The 13,619-nt window shown below is 35.5% G+C and overlaps 1 protein-coding gene across 7 annotated transcripts in view; it reads right to left on the reverse strand.

Moving 5' to 3' along the window:
- EXD2 (exonuclease 3'-5' domain containing 2) overlaps window positions 1–13,619 on the reverse strand; it is a 106,026-nt gene that overhangs the window by 47,900 nt on the left and 44,507 nt on the right. The window lies entirely within an intron of this gene.

The following is a 13,619-nucleotide window of genomic DNA, read 5'->3' on the forward strand; positions in this document are numbered from 1 at the left end:
GAAAGTTCTCCCCAGAAAAATGCACATAAAAAATTCACATGAAATTTCAAGGAATTAAAGATTCCCCAACAGAAGTCCATGGAACCCATAACAGAAATAAGAATAAAAATTAAAACCCAAATCCTCCTATACCCTTTATCCTCCCCTATTGTTAATCAATAGTATTGGTGTAGTAAATTCGTTATTGGTGATGAAAGAACATTAAAATATTTTACTATTAACTATAGTCCATTATTTGCAATGGCTATATTTTCCCCATATACCCATCTATTATTATTATTATTTTAATGTGTAGTAGCTCATGCAAGAACTTATTTACATTTGTAGTGTTAATCGGTGACAGACGTGACTTTAAACAACCACTTTCAATCAAATTCACCTACAAAACGGCACTATTACTTATGATCCCGATAAGGAGCTACCATCCCCTCTTTCCATTCCCAAACATTTAAGTTCTTATTTCTGTTCTGCAGTAATGAAAATGTTCTAAATTGATCATGGGGATGTAATACACAACCTTGTGATGATACTGTGAGCTGGTGACTGAATACTTTGGAAGGTTTGTGTGGTATGTGAATATTTCTCAATTAAAAAAAAAAAAAAAAAAAAAGAAACCAGATGAGGGATGTTTCACAGTTGAGGTGACCAAAATCACAAAGAGGAAATAGTCAAGATCACAACAATTTGCCCCTAAGAACAAGATTCAGGAAGGCCTTGGATCTCAGCTTCTACTTGAATGCTGAGTAAAACCATGCTTTAACTCACAAAAAGCCTTAGGAGTTCCATTCTCAAACACTGCTTTATCAGTCAGGGCTATTTCCATTAATCTCAAATGAAAGCATGCCAGTTTGATCTCTTAAAGTATTTATTTCTTGGGGCTCTGCCAAGGTCAAAAAGACCTAGAAAAAACTTGACTACTGGTTCCTGTTCCATAACAATTTATCTGGTTGTGGCCAAATCTCCTTTTTTATTAATGAATAATTCCCTCTCTAATGCCAGCTCTCTCCAAGAAAAAGTTATACATCTCTACTTGTAATATGCAGCACTGCTAATGTGACATAACTCCCACTGCAAATTTCTAAGGCCAGGTCATTCTACCCCTTTACAGTCAGGTTCCATTGTCTAAAATCCATTAGATATATAGATGAAAGCTAGCTATATTGAGTTGGCTTTTCTTTTAAATAGTGTTTCTAGATTATGCTTAAGAGCTCATGCATTGACACATCCCAAAGTAATTTGGGCAGAGAATAAAAATATATATGCAAGGGCCCCCTGAGGAGCTGGGGGAAATGCAGAAATGTTGGACTTCCTCACTTGGATTGTTGTTGATGTTCTCACAAACATGGAGGACTGGCGGTTTGGTATGCCAAGTCCTCTATCTTGGGGCTTGCCCTTATGAAGCTTGTTACTGAAAAGGAGAGGCTAAACCTGCTTATAATTGTGCCTAAGAGTCTCCCCGAGTACCACTTTGTTGCTTAGATGTGGCCCCCTCTCTCTAGCTAACCCAACTCGGCAGGTGAACTCACTGCCCTCCCCACTACGAGGGATCTGACTCCCAGGGGTGTAAATCTCCCTGGCAACGCAGGATATGACTCCCAAGGATGAATCTGGACCTGACATCTTGGAATTGAGAACATATTCTTGACCAAAAGGGGGATGCAAAATGAAACAAAATAAAGTTTCAGTGGCTGAGAGATTCCAAATGGAATCCAGAGGTCACTCTGGTGGGCACTCTTACGTACTATATAGATAACCCTTTTAAGGTTTTAATGTATTGGAATAGCTAGAAGTAAATACCTGAAAGTATGAAACTCCAACCCAGTAGCCTTGACTCTTGAAAATGATTGTATAACAATGTAGCTTACAACGGGTGATAGTGTGATTGTGAAAGCCTTGTGGATCACACTCCCTTTATCCAGTGTATGGATGGATGAGTAGAAAAATGGGGACAAAAACTAAATGAAAACTGGGGGGTGGGGTGGGTGGAGCGTGGTGATTTGGGTGCTCTTTTTTTACTCCTATTTTTATTCTTATTTTTACTTTTCTGATATAAGGAAAATGTTCAAAAAATAGACTGGGGTGATGAATGCACAACTACATGATGGTACTGTGAACAGTTGATTGTATACCACGGATGACTGTATATGTGAATATAGCTCAATAAAACTGTATTTAAAAAAAAAAAAAGGACCAATGCATTATAATAAAAGTTTTCCTACTAGGAATTTAAAAGTTCTTATTAGTGAGATCATACAATATTTGTCCTTTTGTATCTGACTTATTTCACTCAACATAATGTCCTCACGGTTCATCCATGTTGTCACATGCATCAGGACTTCATTCCTTCTTACTGCTGAACAATATTCCATTGTCTGTACATACCACATTTTGTTTATCCACTCATCAGTTGATGGACACTTGTGTTGTTTCCATCTTTTGGCAATATTGTGAATAATGCCACTATGAACACTGATGTGCAAATGTCTGTTCGTGTCCCTGCTTTCAGTTCTTCTGGGTATATACTGAGTAGCAGGATTGCCAGATCATAGGGCAACTCTATACCTAGCTTCCTGAGGAACTACCAAACCACATTCCACAGCAGCTGCATGATTCTAATTTCTTTTTGATTAGTCAACACACATAAAAAATGTTTGGGACATACGCATTTAATATGTATGTATGTAGTTTATTTATAATAACTATAAAAGTAACTATATAAATATAACTGTACTAATGTATTATTTACATTATTAAATATACACAGAAATAAAAATTTTAAATGATAGATGCCATCAAAAATTTCTAATACTGTTTTCTATACTTTAGTGATTAACTTAGCACTGCTTTAAAAATTCTCCTTCCTGAGGGCTAATGGATAATCCATTTTAGCTTCAGGTTCTTAAAATCCAGAGCTGATAAAATTTTCTGGAAATGCCCAAGATTCTTCCTATGACCCCAAGATGGCAGCAGAGGGTAGAGGATGATTTAGGATCATCTGGATTGGAGCAGGGAGTGCACACAGTCTGTGAAGTCTGTGTATCAGTTAAATTTAGACCTTTGAGAAAAGAAAGAGTTTGCCTTGCTCAAGCAAAAGAATGAAGGCCCAATATGGCTGGAGAGTAGCAAGAGGAGGATGGGAAGAGAGAGAAGCCAGAGCATATAAGACCTTGTAAGTAAAATGTCTGGATTTTATTCTAAATGATGGAAATATTTTAAGCAAAGGAGTGACATAATCTTAAATGCATCTTTGAAAGATCCCTTTGGTTACTGTATGGAGAAGGGATTGCTGGGGTTCAAAAATGAAAGCACAAAGCTAGTCAGGAGGATATTCCAATAGCCTAAATGAGAGATAGCTGAGGCTTAAACTAGGGAGGTAGTTTAAGGAAAGGTAGAGGAATGGATGTATTCAAAATACATTTTGGAGGTAGCCCTGATAATACTTCCTAAGTGGGAAGGGAGGAATTAAGGATAAGAGAGTAGACCTCAGACATGCCCAAAGCATGGGTCTGCAGATGGATGCTCTTGAGAAAAGGACCTTCACTTCACTCAATCTTTATTCTACCAGTTATTTGCCCCTGTTAAGTTAGGATGTATGTAGCCAGAGTCTTTAAAAGAGATCAAGCAAGAGTCAGGGGGTAAGAAAGGTATATCAACATTTCTACGCCCACTTCCCCAAGAGAAACTCAACAATAGCTTCTAAAACGTGGTAGAACTCTCACCTTGCACAGGTGATTAAACCACAGTTGCACATCACCACAGGTAACTCAATGAACTCTGAAAAGTCATACCTCTATTGATAGCGTGCTACATTATTTCCTGCTTTATATAAACAGTTCTTTGAATTTCCAGATATATTGCCATTAAATAAATTTAATACACTATAACTGTCTGTTTGTGCCTTCACTCACTTTGCTAACTTGTTCAACAACCATGTAGGGAGGAAGATATCTCACAGATTTTAATCTTAAAGGTGGGAAGACTAGGGTTTGGGAAGACAGATTTAAGAAGAAAAATCAAAAGTTCTGTTAGAAGTAAGTTAAGTTTCAGATGACTTAAGACCTGCAAGGGGAGATGTGAAGTAGGCAGGTAAATATGAAAAGCTATTTAAAGCCATGAAATTAGATGAAATCACTTAGGAAAACAATGTAAATTAGAGGACATAAATTAGTGGCCCATGTACCCATCTGCTGGACTATAGACATGTTTACCATTGTTGTTTTTTAATCTCCACATATTTAAAAACTTGTACCAGAATGCTAAAATTAGTAGAGTTCACATTTTAAAAAATCCATATTCCAAATTCCTGTTTAAAGAATTGAACAATCTGGCAACGCTTGGCTTAAATTGCATTTACTAGACTCATGAATTCTCTAATTTCACCATAATGTCTTTTTCAACACTGAGGTCAATTATCATTTGCCATTTATCAATGAACTCATACAACACTTCTTCTAATATGAAGAAACATTTCTTGAGATCCATGTCTCTATCAAAACTAGGAAAATGAAAGATAGACTGTAGAGGCCTTGTGTTTAAAGAAAAATGGGAAAGAACATATTTCTCTCTGAAATTTAAGAATATTCATATGTACTAAAAAATGAAAACAACCATTCTACATTATTCATTACCTGCCTGGACCTTGCAGGCAACAAGAGGAAAGCGATCCATCACTTACAAAGAAAGCTTGATAAGACTATGTGGATTTCTCAGTAGAAACCATGGAGGCAAGAAGGAAGTGATGTGATATATTTAAGATACTGAAAGAGAAAAACCGCCAACCAAGAATCCTATATTCGGCTAAACTGTCCTTCAAATATGAGGAACAGCTTAAAATATTCTCTGACAAACAGACAATAAGAGAGTTGGTGAACAAGATACCTACTTACAGGAAACACTAAAGGAAGCACTGCAGACAGAAAGAAAATACAGGAGTGACAGGTTTGGAACACAATTTTGAGTGACAGTAGCACAGCAATGTAAGTACATTGAACAAAGATGACTGTGAGTATGGTTGAAAGAGGAAGGTTAGGAGTATTTGGGACTCCAGAAGGAAAGAGGAAAGATAAAGACTGGGACTGTATAATTTAGCAAAAACTAGAGTGCTCAAGAATTGTAATTAAATGTAAAAATATGTTTTTATATGACAGAGAACAAATGAATGCCAACCTTGCAAGGTGTTAAAAATGGGGTGATATTGGGGAAAAAATACAATCAATGAAAACTAGAGACTATAGTTAACAGAAACATTGTATTATGCTTCCTTTAATGTAACAAAAACAATATACCAAAGCTAAATGTCTATAAGAGGGGGATATAAGAGAGGAGTATGGGACTCTTGGCATTGGTGATGTTATCTGACTCTTTTATTATACTTTAGTTTAATTCCATCTTTCCTTTCGTTGCTTTTTAGCTATCATTTTTTTTCTTTCTTTTTCTTTTTCTTTTGTCTCTCTACTTTCTTTGACTCTTCCTCCTCCTTTGTGGAATAAATGACGATGTCCTTATATACATAGTGGCAATGGTGGTAAATGCAAAAATACAAGATTATACAGGGAACCACTGATTGTTCACTTAGTATGGAATGTATGGTGTGTGAACAAAATCATCTTAAAAAAAACAAGAACGGGTTGATGGAGAAATCTTGAGGGTACTATACTGAGTGAAATTAGTCAGACACAAAAGGACAAATATTGTATGGTCTCACTGATATGAACTAATTATTATATGTAAACTCATAGACATGAAATTTAAGTTACCAGCACATAGAATGCAGCTAAAGAATGGGGAGCGGTTGCTTATTATGAGCAAAATGTTTAACTAGGTTGAACTTAAGTGTTTGGAAATGGACAGAGGTGTTGGTAGCACGTTATTGTGAGAATAACCAACAGTGCTGAATGGTGTGTGAATGCGGCGAAAAAGGGAAGCTTCGAGTCACATATGTCACCAGAAAGAAAGTTGGAGGTTAAAATATGGGAATGTATAAAACTGTGAATCTTGTGGTGGACAATATCTGTGATTAACTGCACAAATATTAGAAAACTCTTTCATGAACTAGAAGAAACGTATGACACTATAACTAAAAGTTAATAATAGAGGAGTATATAAGGAAAAAATATACCTACTGCAAACTATGTACTACAGTTAGTAGTATTTTAACATTTTTTCATCAACAGTAACAAATGTACTATATCAATACTATGAGTCAATAGTGGAGGGGGTGGTTTTGGGTATGGGAGGATTTGAGTTTTCTTTTTTGTTTTTATTTATTTTCTGGAGTAATGAAAATGTTCTAAAAATTGAAAAAAAATTAATTGTGGTGATGGATGCACAACAGAATTATGGTACCATGGGAAACTGATTGTGCACTCTGGATGACTGTATGGTATGTGAACAATCTCAATAAAATTGAATTTAAAAAAACATAACAAGGACATTTCAAGAAATGAAAATTACAGGACAATATTGCTTACAAACAGATTAAAAAAAATCCTTTAAAACACATCAGCAGAATGACTCAGCAATGTATAAAAAAAGTAAGATACAATGACCAACTTTGTTTCATTCTAGAAATTCAAAAATCAGTCAATGTATTTTGCCACACAAACAGAATAAAGGATAAAAATTACATAATCATCTCAAGAAATGCAGAAAAAAATTCAACATACATTCATGATTAAAAGCAACAACAATAAAACCTCTTTACAAACCAATAACAGAATTGAATGAGGTTAATCTGATAAAGGGATCTACAAACAAACCTATTACAAGATATCATACTTCTCAATGAAAATGTTGAAAGCTGTCATTAGATTGGAAAACTCAATATATAGAAGTTAATTCCCCACAAACTAATCCATTGATCCAATGCAATCCCAATCAAAATCTCAAGAAACTTATTTTGTGGGACCTGAATAGCTTCTACCTCTAATCTCCAAAGCTTCTAATTCTAAAAACTTCTAAAATTTATAAGGAAATGCAAAGGACCAAGAACACTCAAGACGTTCTGAAAGCAAAACAAGATGAGAGGTCTTGCTGTCCCAGAGATCAGGGGTCAGTATAAAGCAACAGTAATTAAGATATTCGTGATCACTGGTGCAAGAAGAAACAAACAGAGCAACAGAGAGCCCAGAAGCAGTTCTACTCATATATGGACATGTGATTTATGGTAAAATGGCACTGCAGAGCAGTGAGAGAAAGGTGGATCTTTTCAATACATGGTACTAGGACAACTGGATATCCAGAGCAGGGGAGAACAAAACATCTTCTGTCCAATAAAAGATAACATTTAAAGAATGTAAAAGCAACCCACAGAAAAGGAGAAGACATTTACACTATGCATTTAACTCACACAGGGTTCATAACCAGAATACAGAAAGAACTTCTATAAATCAACTTTCATAAGAAAAGCACAAACAACTCAATAGAAAAAGAGACAAGAATCTTGAAAAGTACTCTATAAATAAGGATACCTAAATGACTAACAAAATATAAAAACATGCTCAATATCCTTATACTACCACACATCCACCAGAATGCTTAAAACTTTTACATCTGACAATACCAAATGTTGACAAGGACATAAAACAAAGGCTACTTTCACATAGTTTGGGTGGGAGGTTAAATTAGTAGAACTACTCCTAAAAACAGAAGGAAGCCACGGGAACACTCATAAACTACTGAGAGAAGGGTAAATTAGTAACACCACCTTGGAAAACAATCTGCATTATCTACAAAAACTGGAAAATATGTATATAAACTCTATAAACCAGAACTTCACTCAAGGGTATGTATGTCCAACAAAAGTGAGTGCACAAAATCAATGCAGCTTTACTCCTAAGAGCCCCAAACTGTAAATGACCTAAATGTCCATCAACAATAGAATGGATGAATAAACTGGTATACTTATACAAAGGACTACTATATGGCAATGAAAATGAATGAATCACAGTCACACATAACAACATAGATGTGTCTTGCAAACATAATGTTGAACAGAAGAAGCCAAACACAAAAGAGTACTCTATGATTCCATTTATATTAAGTTAAAAATGCAGGGAAATCTAAATTATAATGCTTAGGGATGCATGCTTAAGTAGTAAAAGAAAGTATAAGTCATGAAATCAGGATAAATGGTAACCCTTAGAGAGGAAAGAGGAGACAATGATTGCAAAAGGAACACAATGGAAGCTTCTGGGCTACTGGCAATTTTCTGTTTCTTGACCCAGGTTCTACTTACACAGCGGTTCTCTTTCAGATAAATTACCAAACAGTTTATTTTTGTTTTGGGCACTTTTCTTTACATGTTTTTTCACAATAAAAAAGGTTAAAAAAAAAAAACGACTCAAGGGGCAGGTTAATCAGCAGATTAGACAAAGCTAAAGAAAGAAACAAGAAACTATAAGAGAGATCTGAAGAAACTGTGCAGAAAGAATACAGAAAGAATAAGAGATATTAAATATAAAAGAGAGATTACCTGAATTGGAGGATAGCCTAAAAAGGTCTAGGATATATCCAATCAGAGTTCTAGCAAGCAAGAACAAAAAGAATAAGGTAATGGCAATATTCAAAGAGAATTTTAAAACTGATAAATGATACAAAGCCTAAGATCCAGTTATCTCTACAGAAAGGAAACAACACCTAGACTCATCATTAAGAATCTTTAGAACTACAAACTCAAACAGAAGATCTTAAAAGAAGCCACAAAAAATTAGATTATCTGTAAAGAATCAACATTTAAACTGACCTCTATCATCAACAGCAAAAATGGAAGCCAGGAGACAATGGAATACTGTCTTCAAAATCATGATAAATTGCCAAGCTAGAATTTTATATCAAGTGAAAATATCTTTCAAGATCAAGAGCAAAATAAAAACGTGTTCATAACAACAAAAAACTATTATTAATGAGACCTCAAGAAACTAATTCCTAAAGGATGACTTTAGGAAAATAATCCTATAAAGCAAGATTGACAAACAAAAAAAGGTAAACACTTTGGTAAATCTAAACAAATACTGTTTAATACAAGAACATAAACAATAATAACCACACATATACTTTGTGTATACAAACATATACACAAGAGTTAATGAAAGAGAAAGGAAAGCAGGAATGGAGGAATGGAGAGAGGAAGGATGGATGACATTTTCATGAAGTTTTTCTGTGACAGTGATCAGAGAAATGCAGTTAGTTGCACCTGAAGGGAGATGTGGTATCCACCATGAGTTCAAATACACATCAAAACAAAACAAAACAAAACAAAAAACCCCAGAACACTACTAGAACTAATAAACAAATTCAGCAAAGTGGCAGGGTACAAGACCAACATGCAAAAATCTGTGGTGTTTCTATACACTAGTATTCTAGTTTGCAAATGCTGCCGGAATGCAAAACACCAGAAATGGATTGGCTTTTATAAAGGGGGTTTATTTGGTTGCACAGTTACAGTCTTAAGGCCATAAAGTGTCCAAGGTAACATATCAGCAATCAGGGTCCTTCACTGGAGGATGGCCAATAGTGTCCAGAAAACCTCTGTTAGCTGGGAAGGCACGTGGCTGGAGTCTGCTCCAAGATCTGGTTTCAAAATAGCTTTCTCCCAGGATGTTCCTCTCTAGGCCGCAGCTCCACTTCAGAATGCCACTCTCGGTTGCTCTTGGAGCATTTGTCCTCTCTTAGCTTCTCTGGAGCAAGAGTCTGCTTTCAATGGCCGTCTTCAGTCTCTCATCTGTAGCTTCTGTGCGTTCTTCAAAGTGTCCCTCTTGGCTGTAGCAAGCTCCCTCCTTCTGTCTGACCTTATATAGTGAGCCAGTAATTTAATTCAGACCCACCCAATGGGTGGGCCAACACCTTCATGGAAATTATCCAATCAGAGTAATCACCCACAGTTGGGTGGGGCACATCTCCATGGAAACACTCAAAAGAATTACAATCTAATTAACACTGATAGGTCTGCCCACACAAGATTACATCAAAGATAATGGCATTTGAGGGGACATAATACATTCAAACTGGACAACTAGTAATGAACAATCTGAAGAGGAAATCAAGAAAAATATTTCATTTACAATAGCAACTAAAATAATCAAATACCTAGGAATAAATTTAACCAAGGATGTAAAGGATCTGCCCAAGGAAAACTATAAAACACTATTGAAAGAAGCTAAAGAAGACCTAAATAAATGGAGGGATATTCCAAGTTCCTGGATTAGAAGGCTAAATATTTATAAGATGTCAATTCTACCCAAAGCAACATACAGATTCAATGCAATTCCAACCATAACTCCAACAGACTTATTTACAGAAATGGAAAAACCAATCATCAAATCCATATGGGACAGGAAAGTCTGACAGTCTTCTGAGTGTCATCCTCAGGGAAACTTGATACTGGGCCCATCTGGTCTCGGGAAATCTGATTGGGGTAATCAAGGAAACCAGATACCTAGACAACAAAAAATTACAATTGACACAAGAAAAAGTGAAGACATGGTCCAGTCAAAGGAACAAACTCACACTTCATGTGAGATACAGGAGTGAAACAACTAATTAAAGATGTTCAAACAAATCTAAATCAAATCAATGAGCTGAAGGAAAATGTGGCAAAAGACATGAAGGATATAAAGAAGACACTGGATGACCATAAAGAATTCAAAAGCTTGAAAAAGCAAATGGCAGAACTTATGGGAACGAAAGGCAAAATAGAAGAGATGAAAAACACAACAGAGACATACAACAGCAGATTTGAAGAAGCAGAAGAAAGGATTCATGAACTAGAGGACAGAACATCAGAAATCCTACACAGAAAAGAATACATGGGGAAAAGAATGGAAAAATATGAGCAACATCTCAGGGAATTGAAGGGCAACATGAAACACACAAATATATGTATCATGGGTGTCCCAGAAGGAGAAGGGAAAGGAGACAGAAAGAATAATGTAGGAAATGATCACTGAAAATTTCCTATCTCTTATGAAAGATATAAAATTACAGATCCAAGAAGCACAGTGTGCCCCAAACAGAACAGATCCAAACAGACCTACTCCAAGACACTTAATAATCAGATTATCAAATGTCAAAGACAGAGAGAATTCTGGAAGCAGCAAGAGAAAAGTGAACTACCACATACAAGGGAAGCTTGATAAGATTATATGCAGATTTCTCTGAAGAAACCATGGGGGGTGAGAAGGCAGTGGTATAATATATTTAAGATACTGAAAGAGAAAAACTACCTACCAAGAATTCTATATCCTGCAAAACTGTCCTTCAAAACTGAGTGAGAATTTAAAATATTTTCAGACAAACAGACACTGAGAGTTTGTGAACAAGATACCTGCTCCACAAGAAATACTAAAGAGAGCACTATAGGCAGATAGGAAAAGACAGGAGAGAGAGGTTTGGAGAAGAGTGTAGAAATGAAGACTATCAGTAAGGGTAAAAAAAGAGAGAGGAAAAGAAAAATAAAATAAAATATGACACATACAATCCAAAAGACAAAATGGTAGACAGTAGACATTACATTGAGTGAAATCAGTCAGAAACAAAAGGACAAATACTATATGGTCTCACTAATATGAACGAATATACATGAGGGGACTGTGAGAGTTAAAGTTGAGAACACAGGTTAACTGGAGATAGAAAGAGGTTAGAGATCAGGCATGTGATGCTGAAGGAGTACAGAAGGTTCAACAGAATCGACTGTATAGATTCAGAAATGGATAGCACATTACTGTGCAATGGTAGCACAGTATTATAAATACTCGAACAAAGATGAGTGTGAGTAGGGTTGAAAAAGGAAAGCTAAGGGCAGGTATGACACCAGAAGGAAAGATAAAAGATAAAGACTGGTATTGTATAACTTAGCGAAACTTAGAGTGGTCAATGATGGTGATTAAATGTACAAAAATAAGAATGTTTTTACACGAGGGAGAACAAATGAATGTCAACATTGCAAGGTGTTGAAAATTGGATGATATGGGGGAAAAATACAATCAATGAAAACTAGAGTCTATAGTTAAGAGTAACACTGTAAGATGCTTCCATTAATTGTAACAAAGGCAATATACCAAAGCTAAATGTCTATAAGAGGATATAAGGGAGTGGTATGGGATTCTTGGTGGTGGTGATGTTGTCTGACCTTTTCATTGTATGTTATTTTATTCTATTTTTATTTTCCTTCTATCTTTTACTTTTTTTAATCCTCATGTTTTTCCTCCTCTTCCTCTTTCTTTGCAGAATAAATGGAAATATCTTCATATAGATTGTGGTGGTGAACGCATAACTAGGTGATTATACCGGGAATCATTGATTGTTTACTTAGGATGGATTGTATTATGGTATGTGAATTAAAAAAAAAAAAAAAAAATCCATATGGAAGGGTAAGCAACCCCAAATGCCAAAACCATCTTGAAAAAGAAGAACAAAGTTAGAGGACTCACACTGCCTGATTTTAAAACTAATTACAATGCTACAGTAATCAAAATAGCATGGTACTAGCACAAGGCAGTCACATAGACCAAAGGAATCGACTTGAGAGTTCAGAAATAAACCCTCACACCTCTGCCCAATTGATCTTTGACAAAGGTACCAAGTACACTCTGTGGGGAAAGAACAGTTATCAACAAATGGGAGACATGGATAGTCATAGGCAAAAAATTGAAGATGGACCGCTACTTCACACCATATACAAAAATTAACTCAAAATGGATCAAAGATCTAAATATAGGAACTAAAACTGTAAAATTCCTAAAAGAAAACATAAGGAAACATCGTCAGGACCTTATGTTAGGTGGTGGCTTCTTAGGCTACACCAAAAGCACAAGCAACAAAACAAAAAACAGATAAATGGGACGACATCAAAATTAAAAACTTTTATACATTAAAGGACTTAATCAAGAAAGTAAAAAGAAACCTACAAAATGGGAGAAAATATTTGGAAACTATATATCTGATAATGGTTTAATGTCTAGAATTTATAAAGAACTTCAACTCAACAACAAAAAACTGGGTCAAGGACTAGAATAGACATTTCTGCAAAGAAGATATACAAATGGACAATAAATATATGACAAGATGCTCACAATCATTAGCCATCAGAGAAATGCAAATCAAAACCATGATGAAGTACCTTCTCCCACCCACTAGACTGGTTATTATTTAAAAACAAACAAACAAACAAACAAAAAACAGAAAATAACAAGTGCTGGTAAGGATGTGAAGAAATAGGAAATAGGAACACTTGTACACTATGGATGGGAATGTATAATGGTATAGCTACTGTTGAAAACAGTTTGACAAGTCCTCAGAAAGTTAAGTATAGAATTACCATATGACCTGGCAATCCCACATCTTGGTGTATACCCAAAAGAATTGACAGCAGGGATTCAAACAGATATTTGCACACCAGTGCTCATAGCAGCATTATTCACAATTGCCAAAAGATGGAAGTAACCCAGTTGTCTGTCCATCAATAGATGAATGGATAAACAAAATGCGGTATATACATACAATGGAAAATTATTCAGCCGTAAAAAGAAATGAACTTCTGGAGCATGCTACAACATGGATCAACACTGAAGACATCATGTTGAGTGAAATAAGCCAGATACAAAGGAGAAAATACTGTATGA

The sequence above is a fragment of the Choloepus didactylus genome, chromosome 4 (genome assembly GCF_015220235.1).
Source record: "Choloepus didactylus isolate mChoDid1 chromosome 4, mChoDid1.pri, whole genome shotgun sequence".
NCBI lineage: Eukaryota > Metazoa > Chordata > Mammalia > Pilosa > Megalonychidae > Choloepus > Choloepus didactylus.